Raw genomic sequence first — 25,330 nt, forward strand, 5'->3', positions numbered from 1 at the left:
GTATAAGCAGAATAAAACTAAGCTGTGCGGTTTACCAGATGCAGCTGGAGTCACAGCACCCGGGGTTAGAAGGATGAAGATAAAAGCTCTTATCGGAGGAGAGTGAGGCAGAACAGGGATGGAGCCTATGAGCACAGCTGGTCCGGGCACACAGGGACTGGGAGGTGGGCAGGCCAGGCTTGCAGGACCGAAGGCCATGAAGGCAGCAGGGAAGAAGACAGGGCACCGGCAGGAAAGGGGGCCACCAGGGCAATGAGAGGGGGCAGGAGGAAAGCCCCCTGCCAGGCTCCTCGGCTCGCCAGTGGAAGACTACCTTTGACCAGAGACATTCAGGGGGACCATGGTGGCTTCTGGAAGGCGAGCAGTGGCGTCAAACCAGAGAGGGCCTACAGAAGGTTTGGAGCTCAAGTCTTAGTCTCTCAATGGGAGGGCGAAAAACAGGAGGGGGAAAAAAACTAGAAAAAAAATTTTTTAAATAATGGAAAAGTCCTTTCTACTTCTGCTGGCCCTGCCGCGTGGCCGAGCTGAGTGCAGGCGGCATAGCTCTGAACAGTCTAAGGCTGGCAAAGGACTACAAAGAGAAAAGGTCCAAGACTAGAAAACATCACCAACAAACTGGTCTGATTTACCACAGAGGGGAGGGGTCCTAAGACCTTGATTGGTAAGTCTTACAGTTTGGCAGGCAAACAGGACAAGGTCATCTGATCTGTTTGTGTCAAGATCTCTTTGGAGACGGGGGACAGGCCCTGGTGGCCTTTCCAGGCCTCCGTAGCCTGGGACTCCGTGAAAGGGCTGTGTCGCACCTGGTAAGTGTGACCATTACTTCTGGGTTACACGTGCTGATGAATGCGGCTGCGGACGTGGCCAGCACAAGCCGCCAGATACTGCCCAAACCTGGCGTTTGGCTTTGGAATGTGCTGGACCTTATGAGAAGTTAGATATGATAATGTCTCAGCTGGAAAGGCTGGAATGTTCTTGATCTTCTCTGGTACCCCCTTCCACAGATGATGTCTCCCTGCCTCCCCATCCATGCCAGGGCAACAGGTATCCTCGACCCTCAGAAAACCACCGCTCCCCCCTCACACACAGAGGCCCTTTCCTGTCACTGCTCATCACCTTCCTGCTTCCAGTCTTGGATGCTCTGGCCTAAAGCTCTCTTTGCTTTGGGGGTTTTATGTGCCAGAATAAAGAGAAAGGAAAGAACAAAAGGACAGTCATCATCTACTTGACAGCTGTGTCTGGAAGAGCTCGGAGGGCACTTTTCTACACCCCTTCCTGCCGAGCCCAGCTCACCTCTGGCTCCTTCTCTGCTTTCAGGGTGGGGTGTTTGCCCCTCACCTCAAGTCCCCTAGGACCAGTTACCTGGAAACAGGCCAGGACCACTCGGTGGCCTCAAACCACCGAATGGATGCCCTAAACGCTGGCCTTGAAGCTCCCCAACCACAGTGACCCAGAGCCATGAGCCTCATCACCTGCTTCTGTAAAATACGGGCTGCACTGGTCCTCTTCGGCCCCTTCTGGAAAGCAGCTTAGAACCCCTTCCTCTTATGAGACCCAACTGCAGCTTCCCTGCCTGGACGCCTCTGGGTGACGCTGCCCAGCCCCCGCCCCCAGGCCAGCGGACCCCCACCCCAGAGCACGCCCCCGAGCCAGGGGAGCTTCAGGATGCAAACTTCCCAAAGAGGGACCCTCAGGGCCGGGGCTCCTTGCAGCTCACACATAGCCCAGTCACCACTCACGCTGCGCACTTCCTGGAGCCCAGCCTTGACGAGAGTGTGAAACGGAAGGTGGAAGAAAGGCAGGGGAGCCTTCTAGGTGGTAGGGAGCAGTGAACTTGGTGGTAGGAATGAGCAAGCTGCTGCTGGCAGGTGGGGGTTTGGGGCTGGGAACAGAGGCATGCCTGGAACACAGGAGTCCTTCTATCAACTCCGTGGAAGGAAATGCTAGGAGCTAAAAAGTCTGCGAAGGGATGACCATATCTGAAGCCCAGTCTAGGGGCCTGGACTGGTACAAGAGGTCATGGCAAATAGCCTATGAGGCACGTATTCCCATCAAACCCATTTTTTTTTCCTAAGATTTTTATTTATTTATTTGACAGACAGAGATCACAAGTAGGCAGAGAGGTAGGCAGAGAGAGGAAGGGAAGCAGGCTCCCCACCAAGCAGAGAGCCCGATGCGGGACTCGATCCCAGGACTCTGGGATCATGACCTGAGCCGAAGGCAGAGGCTTTAACCCACTGAGCCACCCAGGTGCCCCCCCATCAAACCCATTTTAAAGGCAAAGAAACTAATGTGGACAGAGAGCGGTCCCCTGGAATGTACGATTCTAGACTTCAACCCAGCTTTGTTGGCTTCCTACTGGGAGCCCAGGACTCAGCCCAGGGGAGAGCTCACATCTTCTTGGTGGGCTACCAGCACTGCAGCTGCCCAGGCAGAGGGGAGCCCACATCCCCAGGCAGCAGCACCCTGCTCCTTGCTCCTCCCCCAGCCTCGTGGGCTGAGCTCTGCACAGGGGGCCACAACGGAGGGCCTCTGAGTGAACGTTATCAGCCAAGCTCCGCAGCATCTCAAGCTTCATCCATATTCATACAGTGAATATGCGCTGCCTGCCAGCTCGCCCTTGAGGGAGAATTTATAGTCCCTTGTTGGACAGAGAGCTGTTTACTCAGGAGGGTGATTTTTTTCTTTTTTAACAGATTCCAGAATTCTGCAGCTGATTAGGGCGCACTTGTGTCACGCCAAGAACTCTTCTCAGTGGTTTAAATATCCTAACTCATTTCATCCTTACAGCAGTTCCAGAAAGTGACTATGATTAGGATCGTCCCCATGAGACAGATGGAGAAACTGAGGCCAGGAAAGTCAAGTAACTTTTGCCCGAAGTCCTAGGGCTGGAAAGTAGCAGAGCCTGGATTTAAACCCAAGATATCTGGCTCCAGAGTCCTTGCTCTGAGCCACTCTACTGTCCTACCACTCTGCCACGCAGTGGTTTTGTGGCCTTGAACAAGTTACTCTACCTCTCAGAGCCTCTGCTTCTGAAACACAGAACAAGAACAGTAACGTGCACCTCAGGAGCTGTGAGGATCAGAAGAAATCACTCTGGTGCACGGGTCACTACAGCCGCTCTGCTCACACCCTTCCCTTGCGAGAAGAGCATCTTCTTTTGGAGCAGACGGGATCCTCCCCCACTCCAACCCTGTAAGTCTTCCCACTAGAAGATCTGAGACCTCAGTGTTCCTCCAGGGGCTGTCCCATCATGGGAACCAAGGGGAAAAGGGTCAAAGCTGCCAAGCTGGGAGGTATGGGGGTCAGGGAGGCTGTGGGGGTGTCAGCCAGCAGCCTACAGGGGAAGAGCCAGCAGGGAGGCAGGTGTGGGGAGAAGGGCCCGGGAGCAGGCCCTGGCTGAGTGTGCTCTGGCCCTCCAGCTCCCACGCCAGCGTTGCCCATCCTACAGTTTGTCTCTGAATAGGTTACCTGCCTTGTCTGGCCAAGACGGAGTTGGGTTTCTGCTGTTTGCCATGAAAAGAGCTGTCCTGGGGCACCTGGGTAGCTCAGTCAGTTAAGCATCTGCCTTCAGCTTAGGTCATGACCTCGGGGTCCTGGCATGGAGCCCTGTGTCGGGTTCCCTGCTTGGCGGGGAGTCTGCTTCTCCCTCTCCCTCTGCACCTCCCCTGCTTGTGCTCTCTCTTTCTCTCTCGCTCTCTGTCAAATAAATAAATAAATAAAACCTTTAAAAAAAAATAAAAATAAAAAAGAAGGAAAGAAAAGAGCTCTGTCGTGTCAGTGCTGAGCTCTGTGCTGGGCAAACAAGACCGCGCTTCAAGCAACAGCTGTTGATATTATGACCGTTATCACCCCCAACTCCTTCCCCTCCATGTTCTCCGACCTTCTCGTGGGAAATGGGGAAGAGAAAGAGAGAAGGAGCCGGAGCTGAGGAGTAAAGGGCCCTGGTCCCATCTTCTCACTTCCCTGCCTCTCCCCCCAGGCATCCTCCAGCCTCTGGAAGGCTCCAGTGGACTTCTGACTGAGGGGCCTCGGTCCACAGCAGACACAGGCAGAGTGGGCCTAGACAGGCTCCAAAGAGAGCCACTGTCTTGTCCTGCCCCAAGAAAAACCACCACTGTCACCCAGCACCTTGGCCAGGTGGCATGGGGACAGCAGGTCTCCCCAAAGCAGCCAGAGCTGGTGGTGCCTTGTCCACAACGGGGCAGCCCCCTTCCAGAGACACAGTGGTGAGATACACACCGGGCCCGAGGCAGCAGAAGAGGAAGGAAATCCCAGAGGAAGGAAAAGTGAGCAGGGGATACACCCCAGGGGAAGTACGGGAGAGGCCAGCAGAGGAGAGACAAACAGGCCACATGATGAACCGAGGTCAGCCAGGGCCTGCGTCCCCGCAGAGACCCAGTGCAAGGCAGGGAAAGGGAGAGACACGTGCAGAGCAGAGAGGCAGGGACCGCGGAGAGACAAGGCAGTCTGCTCTGGAGAAATCCAAACAAACCTCCAAGCCACTGTCCTCCCCATGAGGCCCTCATGGGGCGACACCCTCGTGGGGCGACACCCTCGTGGGGCGACACCCTCGTGGGGCGACACCCAATGCCTGCCTCCAACGCCCCCAGCCTGACCCTGCGGGCCAGAGTTGGGCAGATGCTACAGAGACCAGGGAAGGGCAGAGGCATGGCGGGGAGGAGGGGAAGGTCAACAAACAGATCACGGCCGCTCCTGGGAGGACACCTGGAGGCCCCCCTACCCCTCCAGGGCTGTTGCCTGAGGGAAGGCCCATGCTCTCTGCTGGATGGGGTGCGGGAGCCTGAGGCCCAGCCTCGATGCCCAATCTTCTTCCAAACCCAAAGTTCCTCTGGGAGAAGCCACTGTCTCTATGAGAAGTCCCTTTGGGCTTGACCCCTGGGAGGATCAAGCCCTGAGACTCACAGGCAGGCCAAGCAGACTTCTGTAAAACCAGGGTACCATGCCTAAGGCAGCCTAATCCCCCCTACCTCTTGGGTTTAGGGGCACTGAGACAAGATATACCAGGACAGAGACTCTTCTACCCCGGACCCCCAAGTGTGGCTGCTGCGAGAGAAAGGGGGGGGCAACTGTATTTCGTACATCCTGCCCCCAACGCAGTCCTGCTCCCTGCCCGTGGTGGCTGAAGGGGGCAGAGGTGGCCACTGTGGTGTTGACGACGCTAACCCTTCATAAGATAGCCTACTCCCCAGACAACCTCCCAAGACTAGCCCAGAGGCTTAACACAACCATGTGTGCTGCTGGGTACCTGCCACCTTGGAGATCAGAAGAGGCAAGGCCCCCTGGTCAGCTGACGGGCCCATGGCTCCATGGAGAACAGCAGCATTGCAGGTGTCATCTCCTAACTCTGCAGATGCCCAAAGCTAGCCAGTCCGTGTGGCAATACGTGCGGACTCGGGGAAATGAAAATGCTGATGCTGACCCAAGCCCAAACTGGGCTTGTCTGATGGGAGTGCTCTGACCCAGGCCAGAGCGAAAAACCAGGCTGAGGATACCCCTGATAATGTTAGTGAGGTCTTACTTCAGCAGGCAAAATGTTTGTTTTTGTTTGTTTGACTCTGCCCACGATCACTGATGCCAGGGTAAGGCTGGGACCCCAGAGCCCCTTGGGAGGAAGGGGGAGGCCCAATCTATCAGCCATCCCTCTGCCCCCTCCCACCCAACTAAAAGAAAGCACCCTGGTCTCTGGTCTCAGCCTCTGCCCCTCACAATAGCTGCCTGGCCTGCAGAACGTCAGCCCATGCCTGCTGCAGCCAGGGGGTGTCGCAGGCCAGCTGGAGGTGATCCTGCCCATCGGGGTCTGGGGAAGCCAATAGTACTACAGGCCCAGCCCTTGGCAGCCTTTCGGGGTGGGCTGCCCAGCTGCAAATCGGTATCTCTCTCTCAGCTCAGAATTAGACTGGGGTAGAGAACTCACTCCTGCTCCAAAACAGATCCACACCCACAAACTTCTCCCAAGGGAAGATGTTTTCATTTCACCAAAGGCTTTATTTCAAAAGTAAAGAACTTTTAACCCTAAGGGTCACGTCCAGTGTCACCTGAGTCTTTAAATCAGATTGCTTTCCAAACAGGGGCCATCTGCCTGCACATAGTGGAGCAAAAAAAGGTAACATTGCAACAAGGTGTAGCTCTGAAAGGAATGGTGCTGATTTCCTTCCAGGAATCAAGGTAATAAACCTTTATCAATGACCTACTTTTCACAGGGAACAAACCCTGAGGGTAGCAGAATGACACAGTCCCCCTCCGGGAGCTTACCCCCCGAGCCAGTCCTCAGGGTCTCCTCCCGGCCTCCCCGCCTCCACACTGTATCTGGGGCAGAGGCCAGGCTGTGGGGACTCCAGCAGTTCTCTCTCTGATCTGGCCTTCTCTCCTGTTGTTCAAGCTACTCCAGAACGTTCACTACTTTCCCAGCGGCCACAGGCACTTGCCTCATACAACAATAGCTGTCCCCACCTTCAACCCACTCCAATCCATCTGTCCCAGACAGACTGACTGTTGCCTGATTAATCTGTCTCACGGGTATTCTGATCACTTCCCTCTCAAACTCAAACCCTTTCACAATGCCCCAGTATCCCATTCATTTTTTTAAAATAGAAGTTTTTTCTTGTGGCATGTAGCTACCTTTAGGCCTATCCCTCTCCTTCCCTTCTAGTATCTTCTCCCAGACTTTCAGCTCAGACAGTCGACTCCTGTCTCCTGCCAAGGGTGCAATGACCTCCAGGCCTCTGTATATTCTGTTCCCACCATTTAGAATGCCCTTCCCTGATGCACAGCCAAGGTTGAGAAAGTTGTCTTTGTCAACGACTACTGGAGCCCGTGGACAGAACTATGCACGTCTTTCCCCAGACACGGCCAGCCCCTGAGGCCCGTCTTTAGCATGGATTTGGCACCTAGCACTTTCTGTTTTATGTTCTCCTTAACAAGGCTCTCCTGGCTGAAAAGTCTCTCTGCTGCCCCATGACTAGCAAGAGGCGAGGCGGCAGAGTTAGCTGAGAGCTAGCTGACAGCCTGATGTGTGAAACGGCACAGTTCCAATCACCAGGCCCTGGAAATTATGCTGGGGAAGGAGGGGGCCCTGAAAGGGACGAAAACGAGTCCTGTCAACATCAACAGTAATGATTCACACAGAGAGTCCATACCCTCGATGTTGACGTGGTATGATGAAAATAGCATTTCACCTCTGTGATGTTCCTTCCCCAAATCCATAAGCCCAGTCGAATCATGAGAAAACCAACAGATACATCCAAGGCTGAGGGGTATCCTACAATATGCAAGACCCGTCCTCCTCAAAACCATCAAGGTCATCAAAAACCAGGCTGGTCTGAGAAATGGTCATGGTCAAGAAGAGCCAGAGACAGAACAACAAAATGTAATGTGCTACTCCAGATGGGATCCTGGAACAGAAAAGGGGCAGTGGGTAAAAGCTAAAGAAATCTGAACGAAGTATGGATTCTGGTTAATAATGATCTACCAGTGTTGATTCCTCAATGGTGACAGACTGTACCACAAGATTGTAAGATGTTAAAACCTGGGGAAACTAGGGTGCCTGGGTGGCTCAGTTGGTTAAACCACGGCCTTTGGCTCAGGTCATGATCCCGGGTTTCTGGGATCGAGCCTCACACTGGGCTCCCTGCTACACGGGGAAGCCAGCTTTTCCGTCACCCTCTGTCTGCCGTTCTCCGTGCTTGTGCTCTCTCTCTCTCTCTGTCAAATAAATAACATCTTTAGAAAATAAAAACTTGGAGAAACTGTGTGCAGGGGGAATTATTTGGATCTCTCTGCACTTAATCTGCTCAATGTTTCTGCAAATCTCTAATTGTTCTGCAACCCTAACTTCAACCTTGTTCCAAAAAAAAAAAGAATCTGTTTTTTAAAAATGCAAAATTTTAAGCTCAGTTAAAAACAAAACAGCCCCCCAGACCCATTCCCACCGCTCCTACATCTGTTCAGCTTCCCGGCAAGCATCGTAGAGCCTTGAACCCTGCTCACGGCATCTGACGCTCCCGTAATAGGAGCCAGGCTCTTACAGTTCAGAACCACAGAGCCCAAACCCTGCCAAGGCTTTTTTTTTTTTTTTTTTTTTTTTTTTATAAACATGTATTTTTATCCCCAGGGGTACAGGTCTGTGAATCGCCAGGTTTACACACTTCACAGCACTCACCAAAGCACACACCCTCCCCAATGTCCATAACCCTACCCCCCCTGCCAGGGCTTTTAAACCTGCACATAAAACAAGTGCTTTGGGTCCAGCCCGAGGTCACTGACGAATCTGTTGCCTCTGGAGAAAAAGACAACCCGTTCCCTTGATTTGCATGTTAAGTGCCCCTCCAATAAACGTTAAACACCAATTATTCTGTTTAATAACCTGGCTTGGGATGATTGGCTCCCTTACAAAGTTCTGAAGACCGGCTGAAGAACAGAGAGGACTCAGAGCCTGGGACTGAGGAGAAAGCAGAGGATAGGAACACTGGAGCAGGCCTGAGGGGCTCACGGCAGCTGTGACACGTTCCTGAATTCTCCGCACTGCCCCCACGCGTGCCAGGGCACCTCGGGCCCAGAATTTTTTTTTTTTTAAGATCATTTATTTATTTATTCGACAGACAGAGATCACAAGCAGGCAGAGAGGCAGGCAGAGAGAGAGGGGGAAGCAGGCTCCCCGCTGAGCAGAGAGCCCGATGTGGGGCTCGATCCCAGGACCCTGGGATCACGACCTGAGCTGAAGGCAGAGGCTCTAACCCACTGAGCCACCCAGGTGCCCCTCGGGCCCAGATTATCATGCTGCTGCCTCCCAGGCTGGCCCCTTCCTACTGGGTCCCTTAGGCCTGGCAGGCCTCCCCAAGTGGCCCCATTTCTGGATCTCCTCGTACCCTCCTTCACTCATGGAGGAGGACAGTGCCCCCACAGCTGGGAGGCTAGAGGATCCCCAGGTCCAGTGCCCCAAAGCTCATTCTCTGGAGCTCAGACCCAATCCAGCCTGGCCTCCCAGGGGGTATGGGAGGGACAAAGCTCCTCTGTTATGTAGATAGGTCCTATCATGTTAACTCCTAGGCATCTTTTTTTTTTTTTTTAAGATTTTTAAAATTGGGGCACCTGGGTGGCTCAGTGGGTTAAGGCCTCTGCTTTCGGCTCAGGTCATGATCCTAGGGTCCTGGGATCGAGCCCCACGTCGGGCTCTCTGCTCAGCAGGGAGCCTGCTTCCCCCTCTCTCTCTGCCTGCCTCTCTGCCTACTTGTGATCTCTCTCTGTCAAATAAATAAATAAAATCTTAAAAAAAAAAAGATTTTTAAAATTTATTTGACAGAGACACAGCAAGAGAGGGAACACAAACAGGGGGAGTGGGAGAGGGAGAAGCAGGCTTCCCCAGCAAGGAGCCAGATGTGGGGCCAGATCCCAGGACCCTGAGCTGAAGGCAGATGCTTAACTACTGAGCCATCCAAGCGCCCCAAACCCTAGGCACCTTACCTTTAACGTGGAGTTCCTTCTGGGAAGAGAAACGTGGTCCAAGGAAGAAAAGAACCAACCGTGAAAAGAAACAAGGCTCTATCCTTAGAAAGGGAGACACAGAGTTCACAAATCACAAACGCGGGCCTGGTTTCTGGAAGTTTCTCAGCAAGGACCCCAAGCTGATACCCCAGGGGGGCATGGTGCCCTGATGTCCCCCCATGAGTCTTCCCAGCCCACACAAGCCCTCACCCTGCAGCCACTCCAAACAGTCCGCAGAGGCAGGCCCACGGAGCAGGACACAGCCACCAGCCTGGCACAGGCCACTGACGCGTGCTGCCCAGAGAGAGTCAGGGAGCAGGGCAAGCATGTGGGCCCGGGCCCTGACCCCCAAACTGGAACTCCATCCAGTTCCAGAGAATCTGTACAGAAGCCCCAGGCTAGAGCCGCCCCAGCAGGCTGGGCAGACAGGAGTGAGTCAGGCCAGCCACAGGATCACCTCCTCCGCAGGCGGCTGACAAAGGCCCCTTCGAGAGAGGCCAGACGAGCAGTCCCAGAGGCAGAAACACAAACTCCAGGGCCACGTCAGCCCGCCCACAGTCAGACCACAGGGACAGGCAGCTCGGCCAGCCCTCTTGCACGGCTCTACCCGACAACCCAGCTCCTGGAAAGCACAGCTCTGGCCCACTGTCGTGCTTCACACAAATTCACATGGTCCTGCTTCATGGTGGCAGCGGCGTGGGGACAAACTCTGACCCATGGGGGGAGAAGGCATGTGTGAAAGTCACTAAAATGCCCGCCGGGTGGGCCACACACTCTCGGAGAAGAACCATCAGGGTGTTCAGAAGCCCAGGGAGGAGGAAAGCATTTCTGTTTCCTGGGAATTCGGAAAAACTACTTAAAAGAATGAGCTCTTGAGAGGAGCCTCGAAGGCTGATATAATGAAAGATAACAATCCGTTTTCATAATAATAATGTCATCATTACCATCATCATCACTGCGGTGAGCATCTACTGTTCACTTAACGCAGGCACCATGCGCAGTACCTTACACAGCTTGCCCCATTATTCTCGTGCTCATTTGACAGATAAGGAAACAGAGGCTTAGAAAGTTAAGAAAGCCAGGAAGTGTCAGAACACAGATTAGAACCCATGTCCCTGTGTCTCCAAAGGCCGCCAGCCCCTGTTCCGCAGGGTGAGAGCAAGAGCTCCTTCCAGGCAGGGTCTGAGTGTAGGTGGACGGGAGGCAAATACAAGGCCAGGGGTGACCATCTGGGGACAGGGCTGGGAGCATGGCCGCAGCCAGGTCCGGCACCTGTCCTTGTTAATGGACGAGAGAGCACGGAGGGAGGTGTGACGTGGCTAGACCCACCCACACGATCACTGGGAAAGTGGATCGGGGCTGAGAGCCCGAGGGAACGGGCTGTCACCAAGATCTGGGTGTGACACTGCAGCCGGGTGAGGTGAGAGGGTGTGTGGGTGAGGGATGGAGGTTAGGTATGTGTCAGAAAGGGAGAGTGTGTGCATGTGTGAGCCCACGTGTGCGTGAGGGCCCAGCCCACCCTGCTCAGGAAGACTGCAGAGTTGTCCAGGCGGGAGGAAGGGACAGGACAAAGCAACCCAACCGAGCTGAGCTGGAGGGCTTTGGGAATGCAAGACCACCATTTCACAGCTCCACAGGGCTCTGGGAAGCCTGCCTAGCCGAACACATCCGAGGGATTCTGTGGATTTTTTGTTAAGGGAGGCCATGAATGAATTTAAGACCTTGGCCTCTGGTCTCTTTGGAGATCTGGCTTTGTCCTCTGGCTGTGTGGGGGTCGCCATTGTTCCAACTCCCTCCCTCTCGGCCCTCTCTGGCCCAAGTCAGATATTCTGAGCAGTGGGAACAGCCACATTCCCATGGCCCAGCTTGGTCCCCAGGGCCTTAGCCCCCTTCCTGGACTTCGTGCTCTACCTCCCTCCCCCACCCCGCCCTGCATATCTTTGTAACAAATGTGTTCCTGTGTGGGCTCTAAGCGGACTTCATACTTCCCCAGGTCAATGTCTTCCCTCCTCCTCCCTCTTCCAGAGTGAACAGGACACTGCCAGACTGGTTTCAGGCTTTTGTCTGGTCCAGAGATATTCTGCTGCTCAGCTCCTCTGGCCACAGTTACCGACTGGCCAAAGGTTCTCCCTCTCCAGGATTTCACAGACCCATGGCCAGTGGCCCTGGATCTCATCCTTTCTGGAGGCCAGCTCTTTCAACACTCTTCCCAGCCTGTTTTCATCCTGGCAGAACAGAACAGGTAGACCAATGTCTAGAAAGGGCTGGCTCCCGCACCCGGGGGAAGAAAGCCCGGGCTCACTTTCTGGAGCACCTCCTGTCCGACTGGCTGAAAAGGGAGGCTTTCCCCAAAGGAACCGGAGGCCAAGCCCTGTTCCTGCTCAACTCAGCTGCAACCCTGTATTATGAAATAATGAATACAATTTGGCACCTGGAGGGGAAAGGGCTCTCTTTCAAGATCGTATAATCTACAAAAAATTAGAGGAAGAAATGTTTTGGAAATCATGGAATCTAACCCCTTATTGACAGATGTAGAAACAGGTCTAAAATTATGGAGGCTTTCCCTTGCTCAAAATCAATCTGAACAGTTTCTGACTTCCCCAAAAAGCCCCATTTGCGTCCAAAAGGATATCTGTGGACTGAACGCACTTACCCTTGGGGCAGAGCCAGGACTAGAACCTGGGTCTGTGCCTCCGGGCTCACAGCCTTTCTGCCCCAGGCTCTCTGCCTCTAGGGCCTGCGCCTGTCAAGACTGCTTGGCTTCCTCCGGGGCGCTCAGGTGCTGGGGCAGGGGCAGGTGGGTGATCTGTTAGACAATGAGTCCTAGGGGCTGCCTGGCACTGTGTGTCCTCCAGATGGCAGCCCCCAAAGTCTGCCAGGACTGGGGGGCAGGGGAGCGTGTGCTCTGATTTATGGTGGATCCAGGTCGGCTGGCTCACCTAAGGCTGTGGAAGCTTCCAGAGCCTAAGGAACTGCTCTTTCTCCCCTCCCTCTCCTTGCCACGCCCTCCAAGTCAATATAATGGAGCAGGCTCTTCGCTCACTAGGGTACCCACCTTGGGTACCCTATTTGGAATACCTGTATTTGGTACCTATTTGGAATAGGGTACCACCCATTTGGAAGGGACATTCAGTCCCCAGAGGACTGCTGGCAAGAGAGAAAAGAAGACAAGAAATGGGGGATGGGAATGTGCGTCACAAATCCAGGCTGAGCTGCCAGAAGGCCTCAGCCACCCCTGGGTGTGTGTCTGTTTCTGAGCCTGTCTTCTCACCTACACGATGTCCTGAGTGGTGTTCCCTCAAGGCCTCTCTGGCTCTAAGAAATCTAGGATTCTCTTCTTCCTCACCCTAGTGTCCCCATCGATGAATGTCTTGTAGGTACTTAAAACATTCACTGAACCATTGAGTAAAACAGATCCTCCATCAGTCCAAAGAGCACAGAGGCCAGGAAGGCAATGCCCCCTTTTGGTATCGACCACCTGAGGGACAGAAGCCACCGGTCTCTGAAAGCCCAGCAATGCGGGAGACCTTTGCAAACCGGCTTTCTCTCCCAGAGGGACTGATGTGGCTGCAGGAGCCACAGGAAGCAGGAAAATGTGCCTAAAGGAGAGAGGGTGGCCGGACCCCCAAGAGGAGCAGATGTCCAAACTCGTACTGTCCTACTACCCAGCTCCTGGCCTTCCTGTTCTTTCTGGCTTCCCTCTCCTCCGCGCCTGGTCTCCACTCTGCATCCTCTCCCTGCCCTCTCCCAGCACCTTTGCTCTCTTGCCCAGCCACAGCCTGTCTCCTTCCTTTATAGGGCCTCTGAGGCTTCCGCCGGATCCCATCAGCCAGAAAGACTCGGGGGCTGGGAGGAGACCGCCAGCTCGAGCCAGGAGCCTCGGACTTTCTCAGGGTCAGGGCAGGGAGAAAGCAGCAGAGGGAATGAATCTCTCGTCTGTGCTCTTGAGATGAGTACTAGGAAAGGGACTCCTCTTTGTGGGAATCTGGAAGTACATTTCTCGATACCTTCTTCCACAGGGTTCCTGGGGAGGTGTCTTCCTTCTGGCCCTCCTCAGCCTTCCCCGACACACACTCCCGGGCACAGACCTAGATGAGACAGAAAACTGCCCTCTCTCTTCCCGCTTGAGACCTATTTAGAAGTGGTGTGCGTGCGTGTGTGTTATGGTTGATGTGTGTGAGAGCGTACACAGGGCGCTGTGCATGGCACTGAGGGTGCTGTGTTCCCCTGTGGTCAATGTACGGTGCATTTGGGGTGTACGTGGTCTATCTGTGGTATGATATACTTGTGTGTGCGTGTGTGGATGAAGTGTGTAGCACAACAGAACGCGTGGTGTTTGTGTGCGCAAGGGTGTGTAATGTGGTAGGTACGTAAGTGTGGGGTGTTAGGGGCACATTTGTGACGTGTGACGGGGAGGACTGAAGTGGGTACGTGGCCACCTCAGTCCCACGTGGGAGCTAGCTGTCCAGGGTCACCCAGTCAGAGAAGCCAGGGATAACCAGTATCCAGGCAACCATGTTGGGGGGAGGGGAGGAGATATGGAGGTGAGGAATGGGCAGGAAAAGGAAGGGAGGCTGGGAATTGAAGAGGAGTTTCCATGGCAACTACCAGGGAGGTCACGTGCAAAAGGCTAAGTTGCAGAAACAGATACACACAATCACACATACACAATATGAGGGCGCGGGGCCCCCACGGTGGGGTTCCTTGTACAGAGGGCATGGGCTGCCCACTGGCCCATCTCCAAACCTGGAAATCCGGGCCCAGCTAGAGAGCACAACACCCAGGAGACAAAGGAAGTGGAGACAGAGGCCACGTTGGTGGGCAGAAAGCTCCACAGCCAGCCCCTCCTCCCCTGCCTGGGGGTTGGCAGTAGGGGTCTGACCAGGCCCACTCTCCAGCGCAGCGGCTCCCACCCTCGGGTGCCTTCTCTGACAGCGGCCACTTGTAAGAGCCAGCAGCAAGCGCCAGGAGCTGGGGCTGCTCTTCCAACTGTCCATGGAAGCCCAGCGATACACAATGGGGGAAGCTCTGCCAGGGCCAGCCCTGCTGGGGAACGGGGCTGGGCATGGGGAAAGGGGAGAACGGGGGGATCGGGGAGGCTCCCTGGAAGAAAACAGGACTGGATAAACAAGAAGGAGAAGAAAAACCAACAACAACAACAGCAACCAATGCAGACATTCTCATGAATGCCACGCTCTGGAAGCCCAGCCCTTCTTTCCTTCCCCCCAGCCCCCGCTCCACCGCCCAGCCCCAGCTCCCATGCCCCCCAAGCACCAAACCAGCCGCCCCATTTTGTATTGCTGGTGTGTCTACACTCGCGCATCCAGCGACCTCTCCGTCTTCACATGCCCACGCTCCACTCCAGTGTCCACAGCCTCCCAGTAACAAAGGGGAAACTCCCGCTGGATACAGGGTGGGAGCTGCCCCTTGCCCTGCCCCAAAACGCCGTAGCCCCGAGCTCGGGCACCGGCTTCGCCCCCACCGCCGCGGACGGCCTCCCCGCCGAGGCCGCGGTCCTCTTCCGACGCCCACCTCCGCGTTCACAGCCCCCCGCGCGTTTCCGCCGCCCGGGCAGCCTCGGGCCCCGAGAGGGCCGCTCACACCCACCGAAACAAACAACGTCGGGCCGCTGCCCGCGCGCGGTCGCTCCCCACCCCGGCCTCGCGCCCTCCTCCTCGGAAGACGCGCCCAACTTTGCCTCCCGCGCCGCGGGTTACCTGCAGAGCGCGAGCCCCTCGGAGCCGATCCCCGGAGGACGCACGGAGTCCGAGGAGCCTGGGAGCAGCGGGGCTGGGGGCAGGGCGGTGGGCGAGGCTCTCGCGTGTTTCCCGCCTCCCCTCCTGCGCAGGGCTGGGGCGGGCGGGAGCCGCGCGGCTGGCGGGGGTGGGAGAGGGGGGCGGGGCTCGGCCGGGCCGGGGCTCGGGGACCGGCCGCCGCGGTGTCACCGGCTGGCGTCGCGCGAGCAGCCCCTCTGCGTCCCTCTCCTCGAGGGGTGAGGGCGGGCGCCTCTCCTAGGGCGGGCCCGCTCCCGAAGCAACAGGAGACTGCCGCCGAGGGGGCGGGCCCGCGCCCGGGATCTGCCCGCAGCTGCTGCTTTTTGGTTTTCCTCTGGGAAGGCAGCGAGACGAACACAATGACAGAGCTAGTGTCTCTCTGAAATAGTAAACTGAGGGGAACGGGAAAATAACCGAGCACCAGACACAGCAACCCACGTTAATTGGGAGGCTTGGCAATTAAGGGAAATGTGTACCCACAGCATGAATGGCTGTGTCGTGGGTGCCTGAGCGCGCTCCGGTTGTAGTTGTCATTTCCAGCTAGAGCCAGGTGGGGGGCGCGGGGCGGGGCGCTCACCCGACTCACAGGTGTGCCACCCAGAATCCCCTTTCCAGGGCCCCTCGTTCTGGCCCTGCTGGGTTGCAATCCTTCCACCACCCCAACCTCAGGCTCCAGATTTAAGAGGACAGCTGAATTTCGAGATGTAAATCCTGGCTCTGTGGGGTCTACCTGTGACGTAACCTTGAGCCAATGGCTAAGGAAGATGTCGCACCTCAGTTTCCTTCCCGGTGACAATGGCTGTGGGAACACTCACCTCCTAGGAGGCTGAGGAGCCCGGAGGGAGTACTCTGCAAACCGGAGGCCACGGAGAGCAGAAAGGCCTGTAGGAAGGGGCCAGTCAGGTCCTGGCAGAGACCACAGAAACACAGCAAGGGCTGGCCATTCATTGGTAACCAGAAAGCCATTCTGCCTGCCACAAGGCTGCCCAGCCTGAGCCAGGATGGGGGTGGACAGGCTGAGGGGTGTTTCCCGGGAGACACTGTCCCCACCTAGGCAGGGCCACAGAGACTTCCTTAAAGACCCCCAATCCTGGGATGAGGGGTACAGCTGGGAGGGGACCCAGCCCTACCTCTAACACCCCCAACCCTCAGCCTCAATATTTTTATTTGCAAAAGGAAGGAAACTAGAGAATTCTAAAGCCACTTCAAGCCCTCACCTAGATGATTTTATGACTTCAACAAATGATTAAGTCTCAAAACCCTGAAGCAAGACATATTCATGAATTCAAAAAGGCTCTGCCCCTTTTGGAAGCCCTAAGTGGTCACTGAGAACAAGTGGGTAGCCTCCCTCACCCAAAGGAGACTTATGGATGACAGTTTTGACCCACTGAGCACAGGACCTTGGACAAAGTGGACATGGTTCTGAGACAGTCCCCCAGCTCTGTGGGTACCTCTGAAGGCTAAAGCTCTAAGCCTGACTCTAGTCTCACTGATCCACAGGACTCGACACAGACCGAGTCACCTTTCTATCCCTGCCTTTTCCTCTACAAGTGAAGACTTGGTGACAGCTGTCCTCCCTCTTCTTTTGCTCTAGCGGGAGAGAGTGATGAAACCATACCACTTGGTAGGCCCACGTCCTTGGGCAAGCAGATTAATCCCTCCCAGATGACCTTGAGTGTTGCCTTTTGACCATTTCTCTGCACTGTTCTTTGGAATTCCTCCTGGTTGGGAACACACCAAACCCAGTCTTTGCAAGCCTGTTTGGGGAAAAAAAGGAACTCCGAAGCCAAGTGACCCAGAGTAGCAGCCCCTTTCCTGCCACAGAATTGCAAGGTGTTTGGCCAAATTACTTCCTGGGAGCAGCTGTTGGCTTTGCTGACCACTATAAGGGCTGGGGAGGGAGAACAGGACCTATGATCACTAGAGGAAGGCCCATGGCTCGCCTCTCAAATTGTGCATCTTCACAGCTCCCCCAGGAGCACTGAAGAAGAAATCTGGGGTGGGACGGCCTTGAAATCCACACAAGTTTGTTTTAGAAAGAGTAGCACACCCCCCCCCCCCTGGGGAAAAAGAAGCACATCTAGCCCCCGTGAAATGCGGGCGTGGGTGTTAAAGGGTCTCCAGCTGCTCCCCATTCTTTCAATCCTTTACTGATGTGGGGAGCCCCTCTGCACCGAGCCCTGGGCCACACTGCAGGATACAACAGTGAAAGGAAAGGCGAACAGGCAAGATGGATATTTATCAGCTAGTCCTACAAAAAAGTTTTAATTAGGGGCACCTGGGTGGCTTAGTGGGTTAAAGCCTCTGCCTCTTGCTCAGGTCATGATCTCAGGTTCCTGGGATCAAGCCCCGAGTTGGGCTCTCTGCTCAGCGGGGAGCCAGCTTCCCTTTCTCTCTCCCTGCCTACTTGTGATCTCTGTCTGTCAAATGAATAAATAAAATCTTTTTTTTTTTTAAGTTTTAATTAAAACCTGTTCAGAGCCCTGAGGATTAGCATTTGAAAAGCGAGTCAAATAGTCAAGAGGTGTGAAAGGGATGAGGTGAAGGAGCCAGGAGTTGGAGTGACAGGCAGGACTGGAAAATGAATCCAACATAGGAACAGAAGCCACACGTGCAAAGGCCCTGAGGCCAAAGGAGCATGGCATGAAAGAAGCCACTGTGGACCTTGAGCAGGGGAGACAGGCCGGGGTAGGAAACGATACCAGACCAGGCAGGCCTGGAAGATCCTGGGTGAGTCCAGCTCTTATCCTCAGGACAATAGGAAATCACTGACGGGCATTAGGAAGATGGTTGCAAGCAAGAACTGGGGAGTGGCTGGCTTAGGAGGACCCAACAGTGAGAGCTCAGGGGCTGTGAGGAGAGCAATGGTAATGTGAAGGTACAAAATGAGCCTGACCCCCAAATGAGGAGAACATGGCTTCTCTAAAGGCCCTGCGAGCAAAGAGAGAGAGAATGAGCGAGCTGGGGCAGGAGTGCACAGCCATGGTGGAAATAGGACAAGAAAGGCTAGCAACCATTTCTAAAATGCTCCCCACTTGTCCAGAATTGGAGCCATGAAAAGACCTAGGGCTTAGAAGGACAGCCTAACTGTCGGGAGCACAAGGGACAGCTCAATGCTTTAAAGCTTGTGCTAAGCTCAGTAACTCACAACTGTGCTACTAAATACTAAAACCCCATGTGGGGAGCCCTTGCCTTGTCGCCAGGCACTCCAGCAAAAATAGCCTGTCCGCGTGTCAGAGCCCGGGGCATGGAGCGGCGGCCCGACTGACTGGCCAGTCGGGCCTCCGCTCCATGCCCCGGGCTCTGACCAGCAGGGAAGATTAACAGGCAAGACCACGAGTTGTGGAGAAAGACCCCGACCTCTCCTAGCATGTAACCCTCCAAGATGGCTTTTGGGGTACTGTTTCACCCTGCCGTGCATCCTGAGGAATCAGAGCAGCTCCTCCCCACCAGCTGCTACTTTCAGTCCATTCCCACTCACGTTGTACAAGTTCGAATGCACCTTCGCCCCTCGGCTGAAGGCAGAGCCTCCGAACCCCACGACAGAACCGTTTCCTAACTCCTTGGCTGAAAGTGCCTGGTCACTTCCAAACTGCTCTTTGAACCTGGTCTCTTCCACCCTCCCTGACCTGGGTTTTTGACCCTCCCCCACCCCCACCCCCACCCCACTCCCACCCCACCCCACCCCCACCGGCTTCTCCCTCAAATGGCTTGTCTAGGGCCCTTTGCCACTTTACCCCATTCCTGGACCATCCAGTCCACAGCCATGGTTTTACCATCCACTTAGGGCTGATGGCCCCACCCTCTCCAGCCCTGGTCCTCACCCCCAGAGACCCAGAGGAGTCATGCCCAGGGACCCAGCACTGCCCATGCTGAATCCATCATCCAACTGTCCTCGCATATGAAAGGAGCTTCCCCTCCTGGGTCTTTCTTGAATTCCTAAACGGCACTGCCCTGCCCCGAACCCCACCACCAGTCACTCACCCGGGAGAGCATGTACCGTCCTCACTCCCCTCCCTCCCAGTGCTTCTGTTCTAGATCAGGCCTCTCTGCTGCCAGACTCCTGCTGGAGACTCTGCCTCAGTGTCCCCACCCCCAGGCTCTCAACTCTCTGGTATTTTCTGCAGCTCGGATGTGACTCAAACCTTCAGCCGCTCCGTGTTTTCTACACCCTATCGTCTGACTTCTTAACATGACATTCCGTCTTTACAACCCAACACACACCCGCCTCTTGGCTTCATCTCCCGACCCCACTCTTTGCTCGGCCTTCCCCATCCCATCTCCACCCCTGTCAGCCCAATCCCTGCAAATGCTGTCTCCCAGCCCAAAAGGGCTACTCACAATGATCCGAATATGCTGCCTGCTTGCTGCCCCTGATCTTTGCTCATGTAGTTTCTCTGCTTCAAACGTCTCCTAATTCCCTTCTCGTAAGAATCCTCCCTACTCTGCAAAGCTAAATTCAAACATCACTTTATTGAAATTAAGGCTGTCTTCTCCATGCTGTCATGACCGGCGTCAAGCCTCTCCATTGATCACGGTGCACATCATCGTCTGGCTTTTAGTTTGTGTCATTACCTATGTGCGACCCTAATGGAATGGGAAGTCCTTGGGGGCAGCCTGGCCTCTCACTCCATATGTAGACCCCAGTGTCTCGTCTGGTGACCTGTCTGTAGCTAGTGACCTGTAGCTCACAAGACCCAGCATGGTTATGTCCTAGCCAACCTCTCCAGATTCATTGTGAACACATTTTTCCTTGCTCGCTCAGCAATCTGTCAGTTTCACCAAAGCCTCAGAACCGTCTCCCCATGCACTGGTACCCTGGTGCCTGCACACCTGTGTGCAATGCACTTGTCTTTCCCCAGAATAAAGGACAAAGGAGCAGGGCTGTTGAGGTCACAGGTAGAGGTGAGGGGAGTGGTGAGCCTCCCGGGGCTCTGGGGCCAGACCACCTGTAGGGGAAGAGAAGGAGACCCTGATACCGACATGGGAGCTTGAAAAGCAGGACGTCTCTGATGGTGGAGGGAGCCATGGGGACCAGGTGGATAGCAGACACTGCTGGTTCCCTAGATCAGCTTGGTTTTCTTGTTTGTTTGTTTGTTTGTTTGTTTCTGTCCTTTCGCTAACCAAGCTACAATGTGCTCTGTTTAAAAACCACCTGTTCTCCAGATTTACTAGAGGGGATCTATGTGACCCAGCTCTGGCCAAGAAGATGGCAACAGAATTCTATTGAGTAAGAATTCTAAAAAAGACACATGACTTTGCCCTTTGCACTTTTCTTCTCCCTCTTCCTCATCCTCCCCTTCCGTCCCCTCTTCTTCTCCCTCCTACTTTTCCTCCTCTTCCTCCTCATCCTTTTTTTGGTCAGAAATATGAATGTGATGCCTGAAGGTAAAGCGGCCATCTTGCATTCCAGATTTCTTGCCACCTGAGAAAATTCAGCTCACGTCACAGAAATGCCCTGTAACTGGTTTTCTGTCCCATGCAGCCAACACAGTCCTGACTGGTACAAATAGAACGGACCAGCTGGGGAGGATAGCCTTGCATCATGAGAAAGCAGAAACTCAGCACGGGCACATCTTGTTGGCCTAGAAGACCCCTACCTGCCACTTAACGCTAGCATATACCTGACACGTGCCAACCCCAGCACCTCTCTTCCTGGACCTGGTCCCCCTAAGTCCCCCCTCCTCACCGACTTAGCCACCTTTATAGCAGGATCTGGATTTTGAGAAGGGAAGAAAGCAAATGCAGGCTGAGTGGGGAAGGTCTGAAATAAAATTTCACCCTGTCTTCCCACAGGAAAACTATAACATATGTCAGGAAACAAGGCATGCCAGAGCATGCATGAGATTTGCTCCTAAGTGAAAAATCCACCCAGTCCCATCAGTCTAGGGAACTAATTCTGCCTGATTAACTTAAACTTGCCATGTAAGTGTGAAGCATCACCTCGAGGTGCCGATCTCTAATTATGAGCTTGCCCCTTCCAGAGCTGCTGGTCGTCCAAATCGAGCACATGACCACTCCTCCCCCTGCCTTTCCACTCTGCAAATGTGCACCCATTTGTCTTTTCCCGGTGAATGCAAATGGGAGAAAATGAGCCATGTTGCCCTTTGGAGATAATGATGTTGGCAATTCAATACATAATGGCTCCCTAGACAAGACCAGAATAGTTTCGTGTTTCTGCTTTCCCCATGCATGGAGAAGCTGACAGCCTGTTAGCATAAGCAGGCTTCTGAACTCCCCACCCCTCCCTGAGCGCCTGGAGCCAACGTTTGTGGGGAGAGGCACCTGTTTATCATCATGTACTCTTCCAACCCACTGGATCCAGGTTCAGAACAGAGGCTGTTGCTGAGTTTGTGAGCCAGAAGAGCCACAGGGACCCAGCCGTCACCTCTATTGAGTCTCTCGGCCAGCCCTGCACCTAGACAATAACCCACTAGCCCAGCCACACTTCCAGGCAAGAAAGACTTGAATCCACTTTTTTTCTCTTTTGCATCCCCCACTCCCACCTGCACCCCAAAGCCCAAGCTAGAGTTGAGGGGAGCAATAAAAATGATCTGGGCTGTCTGGTGGCTGAACTTTATAGGGGAGTCTTGCGTGAAGCCTGAAACTACTTGCTGTGAGGGGAGAACAACTTCCGTGCGAGGCAAACTCAGCACCTGTGCACAGAGCTGCGTTTCTCCCAAGAAGCGGACAGCAGCAGCCAGACGCCCGGCATCCTGGGGCTGTGCCTGGCCCGCCTTGGGAAGGCAGCTCATTTCTGACCATAATGGGCTTCCAAGAGGGACTCCACGCAGGCCTGAAGACCCCTGCAGTTGTGGGGACGCTGCCTCTCTTGTCTGTTGGTAGTGGACTCTTGGGTTCATTGACTTCTCCATCTCCCTCCATCCTCCTGCCATTCCGTTCTCTCTTTGATGCTGCTGTGTATGTAATTGCCTCTCAGACCAGAAGCCTGTTTGATGTCCACCATTTAAAGCATTATCTCTATTGATTTTCGTTTTTTAGGACTTATATGGAACCTTAGGTGTGGCTGGTGGGAGGTGAAGGGCATAAAACCCTCACCCCTCTCTACTTCACTCTAATATTAATATTCACTCTAATAATAAGCATCTATATAGCCCTTGAACACAACTCCTTCCCAGAACATTGTTAGCTCAGAACCTTCAGCTCCCAAATCAGCAGGCGGGGTGCCATGACTTGACCCAGGCAATCACCTAAGTGGGTTGCTCTTGGATGGTGCAGAACTTGAAGACAGGAAGAATATCCAGTTTATGTTTTACCGTTTGTTTGCTTTGTTCGGGAATGGTTTTAGGTTTGTTTTTTTTTCTTCTTCTTCTTTTATGCTTCTAACACCTGGTCCCTAACACTTCCAATGTAATTGGTGGCTAATCAGTATTTACTAATGCAAGAGATTAGAGTGATATTGACGGAGAAAAACAACGTGCCTCAAGAACAAGAGCCCCCCCCCCCCGCCCCGCCCTGCCCCTGACCAGCACTAAGAGGCCGTCTGATGCTGCCTGGGCTGGCAGATAAGTGGGAGGCAGAGATGGAAAGCAGGGTTCCAGGGACATGGGCCACAGCGGATGCATCTGGAGATTGCTCTTAACTTACGGTAAGTTGTGCCTCCAGAGATAGCCTCAGCAGTGTCTCCCATCCCACGGGCTCTTCTGCCACTGTGAGGTGGCACTTGTCTCTCCTCTCCGCAATCCGGGCTGGCCACAGCACTTAGTCTGAGCAACATAAAGGGGCAGAACAATCACCATATAACTTTTTAGATGGGGTCTGCAGCAAAGAGCTGCAGCTTCTGCCTTCAATGTTTTGAACACCACCGCTTGGAAGCCACCTGCCTTAGAGGAAGTCAGACTACTCTGCTGGAGAGACAGAGAGAACGCGGAGAAAGGATAGAAGCCACCTCGGACATTCCCATGCCAGATGAGCTCCTCCTGCTCAAATCTGGAGCAAATAAAGTGGTGGCTGTTTTTTACACCATTAAGTTTGGAAGCATTTGATTTTGTGCCATAGATGACTCAAGCAAGATGATCAGGCCCACCCTGGACCCATAAATCCAATGCTCCAGAAACAGGACCTGGGTGTCGGCTTTTTAACAGAACCTGCCTAGGACAGGGAGAGAGCTGAGCCTCCCAGTGACTTCTCCCATGGATGATTTCATTTGTGGCTTGCAGAGTCAGTGGGTCTGAAGCCCTGGAACGTACAGTGCATCGGAGCTGCAGGAACCTGGGCCAGGGACATACATGACGAGAGAGATAAGGCAACATCTTAGAAGAAACAGGGTACCACAGAGCTCTGTGTGCAGAGCCCCAAACAGAGCCACGGGACATCTGAACTGAATGAAGCCTTAGAGGATGTTTGGCAAGCTGGGAGCCCAGAGGGGGGAACTGACTGACTCAAAGTCACCTAGCTTGCTTGTGACCCAATTGGGACCGGAGCAAGGTCTCCTGCGTACTGGTCCACTCTTTCCCTCACCCATCTGTCTCTCAGGATTTCTGTGTCCTGAAGAGTGAGAAAACACGCTTTCTTAAATGCATGATAAATACCTTAAAAGACTAAATACCTTCAAATAAGCCATGTACATGTGAGTACCAATTATTAATATCCCAATGAATGTGAACATACCAAGAGTATCCAAAGTAAGAGAAAGGTCAGAATTAGAGGCGGAACTAATCTGGGCTGCCTTCCTGAAACAGCTGACCTTTGAAGGAAGAGGATGGGGGTTTGTGGCAGGCAGATAGGGAACCCAGGCACAGAGGTTGGAATGAGACCTGTGGGATGTACGGTCTCATCTACTTAGCAGGTTCAGAAAGGCCTGCCGAGAAGGAACAGGGATTTATAAGATTCCATCTAGGGTCTGTTTCTTATCTGGTTCCTCCATCCATGGAAGGGAGACAGGACTGGCAGCTGTCCAAAGGGGAAGGCCTAATCACACAGACTTCCTGAGTCCCCACCCACCCCACTGGGCTCTTAAGAAGGCTGGGGGGTGAGGGGTGGGTGGTTGAGTGGGTTAAGGCCTTTGTCTTCGGCTCAGGTCATGATCCCAGGGTCCTGGGATAGAGCCCCGCATCAGGTTCTCTGCTTGGCAGGGAGCCTGCTTCCTCCTCTCTCTCTGCCTGTCTCTCTGCCTACTTGTGATCTCTGTCTGTCAAATAAATAAATCTTTGGGGAAAAATAAAGAAGGCTGGCCAGGGCCTGGGAGACAACAGGCCCCAAAAGCTCTATCTGCAAGACCAAGGCTTCTGAACTTGGTGTCAGGATTCTTCTCTCTTCCCCTCTCTCCCCTCAAAGTCTAGCCCCTCTTTGTTATTAGAAGAAGCCCCTGAGACACCACCCAATGAGTTTATTTTTAGCTTCCCATTCTTTCCTAGGAGCTGCCATGAGAAGAGAACATAAGTTAAGGGTTCCCAGCTGTCCTGCGCTGAGGATTGAACAAGAGAGAAGGGATTTTGCCTGTAGTAGAAGAGGTCAAGTCCAAGCAGACGGAAGAGCTAACTTTGCGGTCAGAGTGGGCAAAATGAGCAAGGTTGGTTAAATTTATTTCTTTGTCAAATAACTCTCACTCAATGGACAAATCAATAACATTTTCTGCAGTTTCCTCACTGAAGAGCAGTTTCTTTTGGAAAAGGGGAAGGAGGCTGGTAGAATGTAGTCGGGAATTAGAATCCAGGACTGCTGGATTTGAACGAGTCACCTGACTTCTCTGAGTGTCCGTTTCCTCTCTGGGAAGATGGTATTAATGCTACTCTCGATCCCGTAGGGTCCTTGTGGGGACCGATCAAGCTAAGACTCGGAAAGCGCGTGCTGCCACATGCTAGCGATGGCAATCACTCAGTCAATATTCCTTTCTTGACTTCCCTGTCCTAAGTAAACCCACTTTGACCAGCCCCAAGATAGAAGCTCATCTTTAACCAACACCCGGTATGGACGTACCACATGACAGGCTCACAACAGGGCAGGTCGCAACGTGACACGGCCCCTGCTTCTGACCACGATACCTTTGCAGATCATCAGGACCTTGGGTGCTCCAGGAGGAATGCAAGGGC

At 54.0% G+C, this 25,330-nt stretch overlaps 1 protein-coding gene across 2 annotated transcripts in view; it reads right to left on the reverse strand.

Moving 5' to 3' along the window:
* The window catches only part of FXYD6 (FXYD domain containing ion transport regulator 6), a 34,287-nt gene extending 18,885 nt beyond the window's left edge, over positions 1–15,402 (reverse strand). Inside the window, exon 1 of one of the 2 annotated variants that reach the window (XM_059181949.1) lies at positions 15,222–15,402. The gene's annotated coding sequence lies outside the window, so the exon portion shown is untranslated. The remainder of the gene's footprint in view (positions 1–15,221) is intronic. The other variant, XM_059181940.1, reaches the window with a different exon arrangement.
* Between the last annotated feature and the right edge of the window lie 9,928 nt (positions 15,403–25,330).

This window comes from Mustela lutreola, chromosome 1 (genome assembly GCF_030435805.1).
Source record: "Mustela lutreola isolate mMusLut2 chromosome 1, mMusLut2.pri, whole genome shotgun sequence".
NCBI lineage: Eukaryota > Metazoa > Chordata > Mammalia > Carnivora > Mustelidae > Mustela > Mustela lutreola.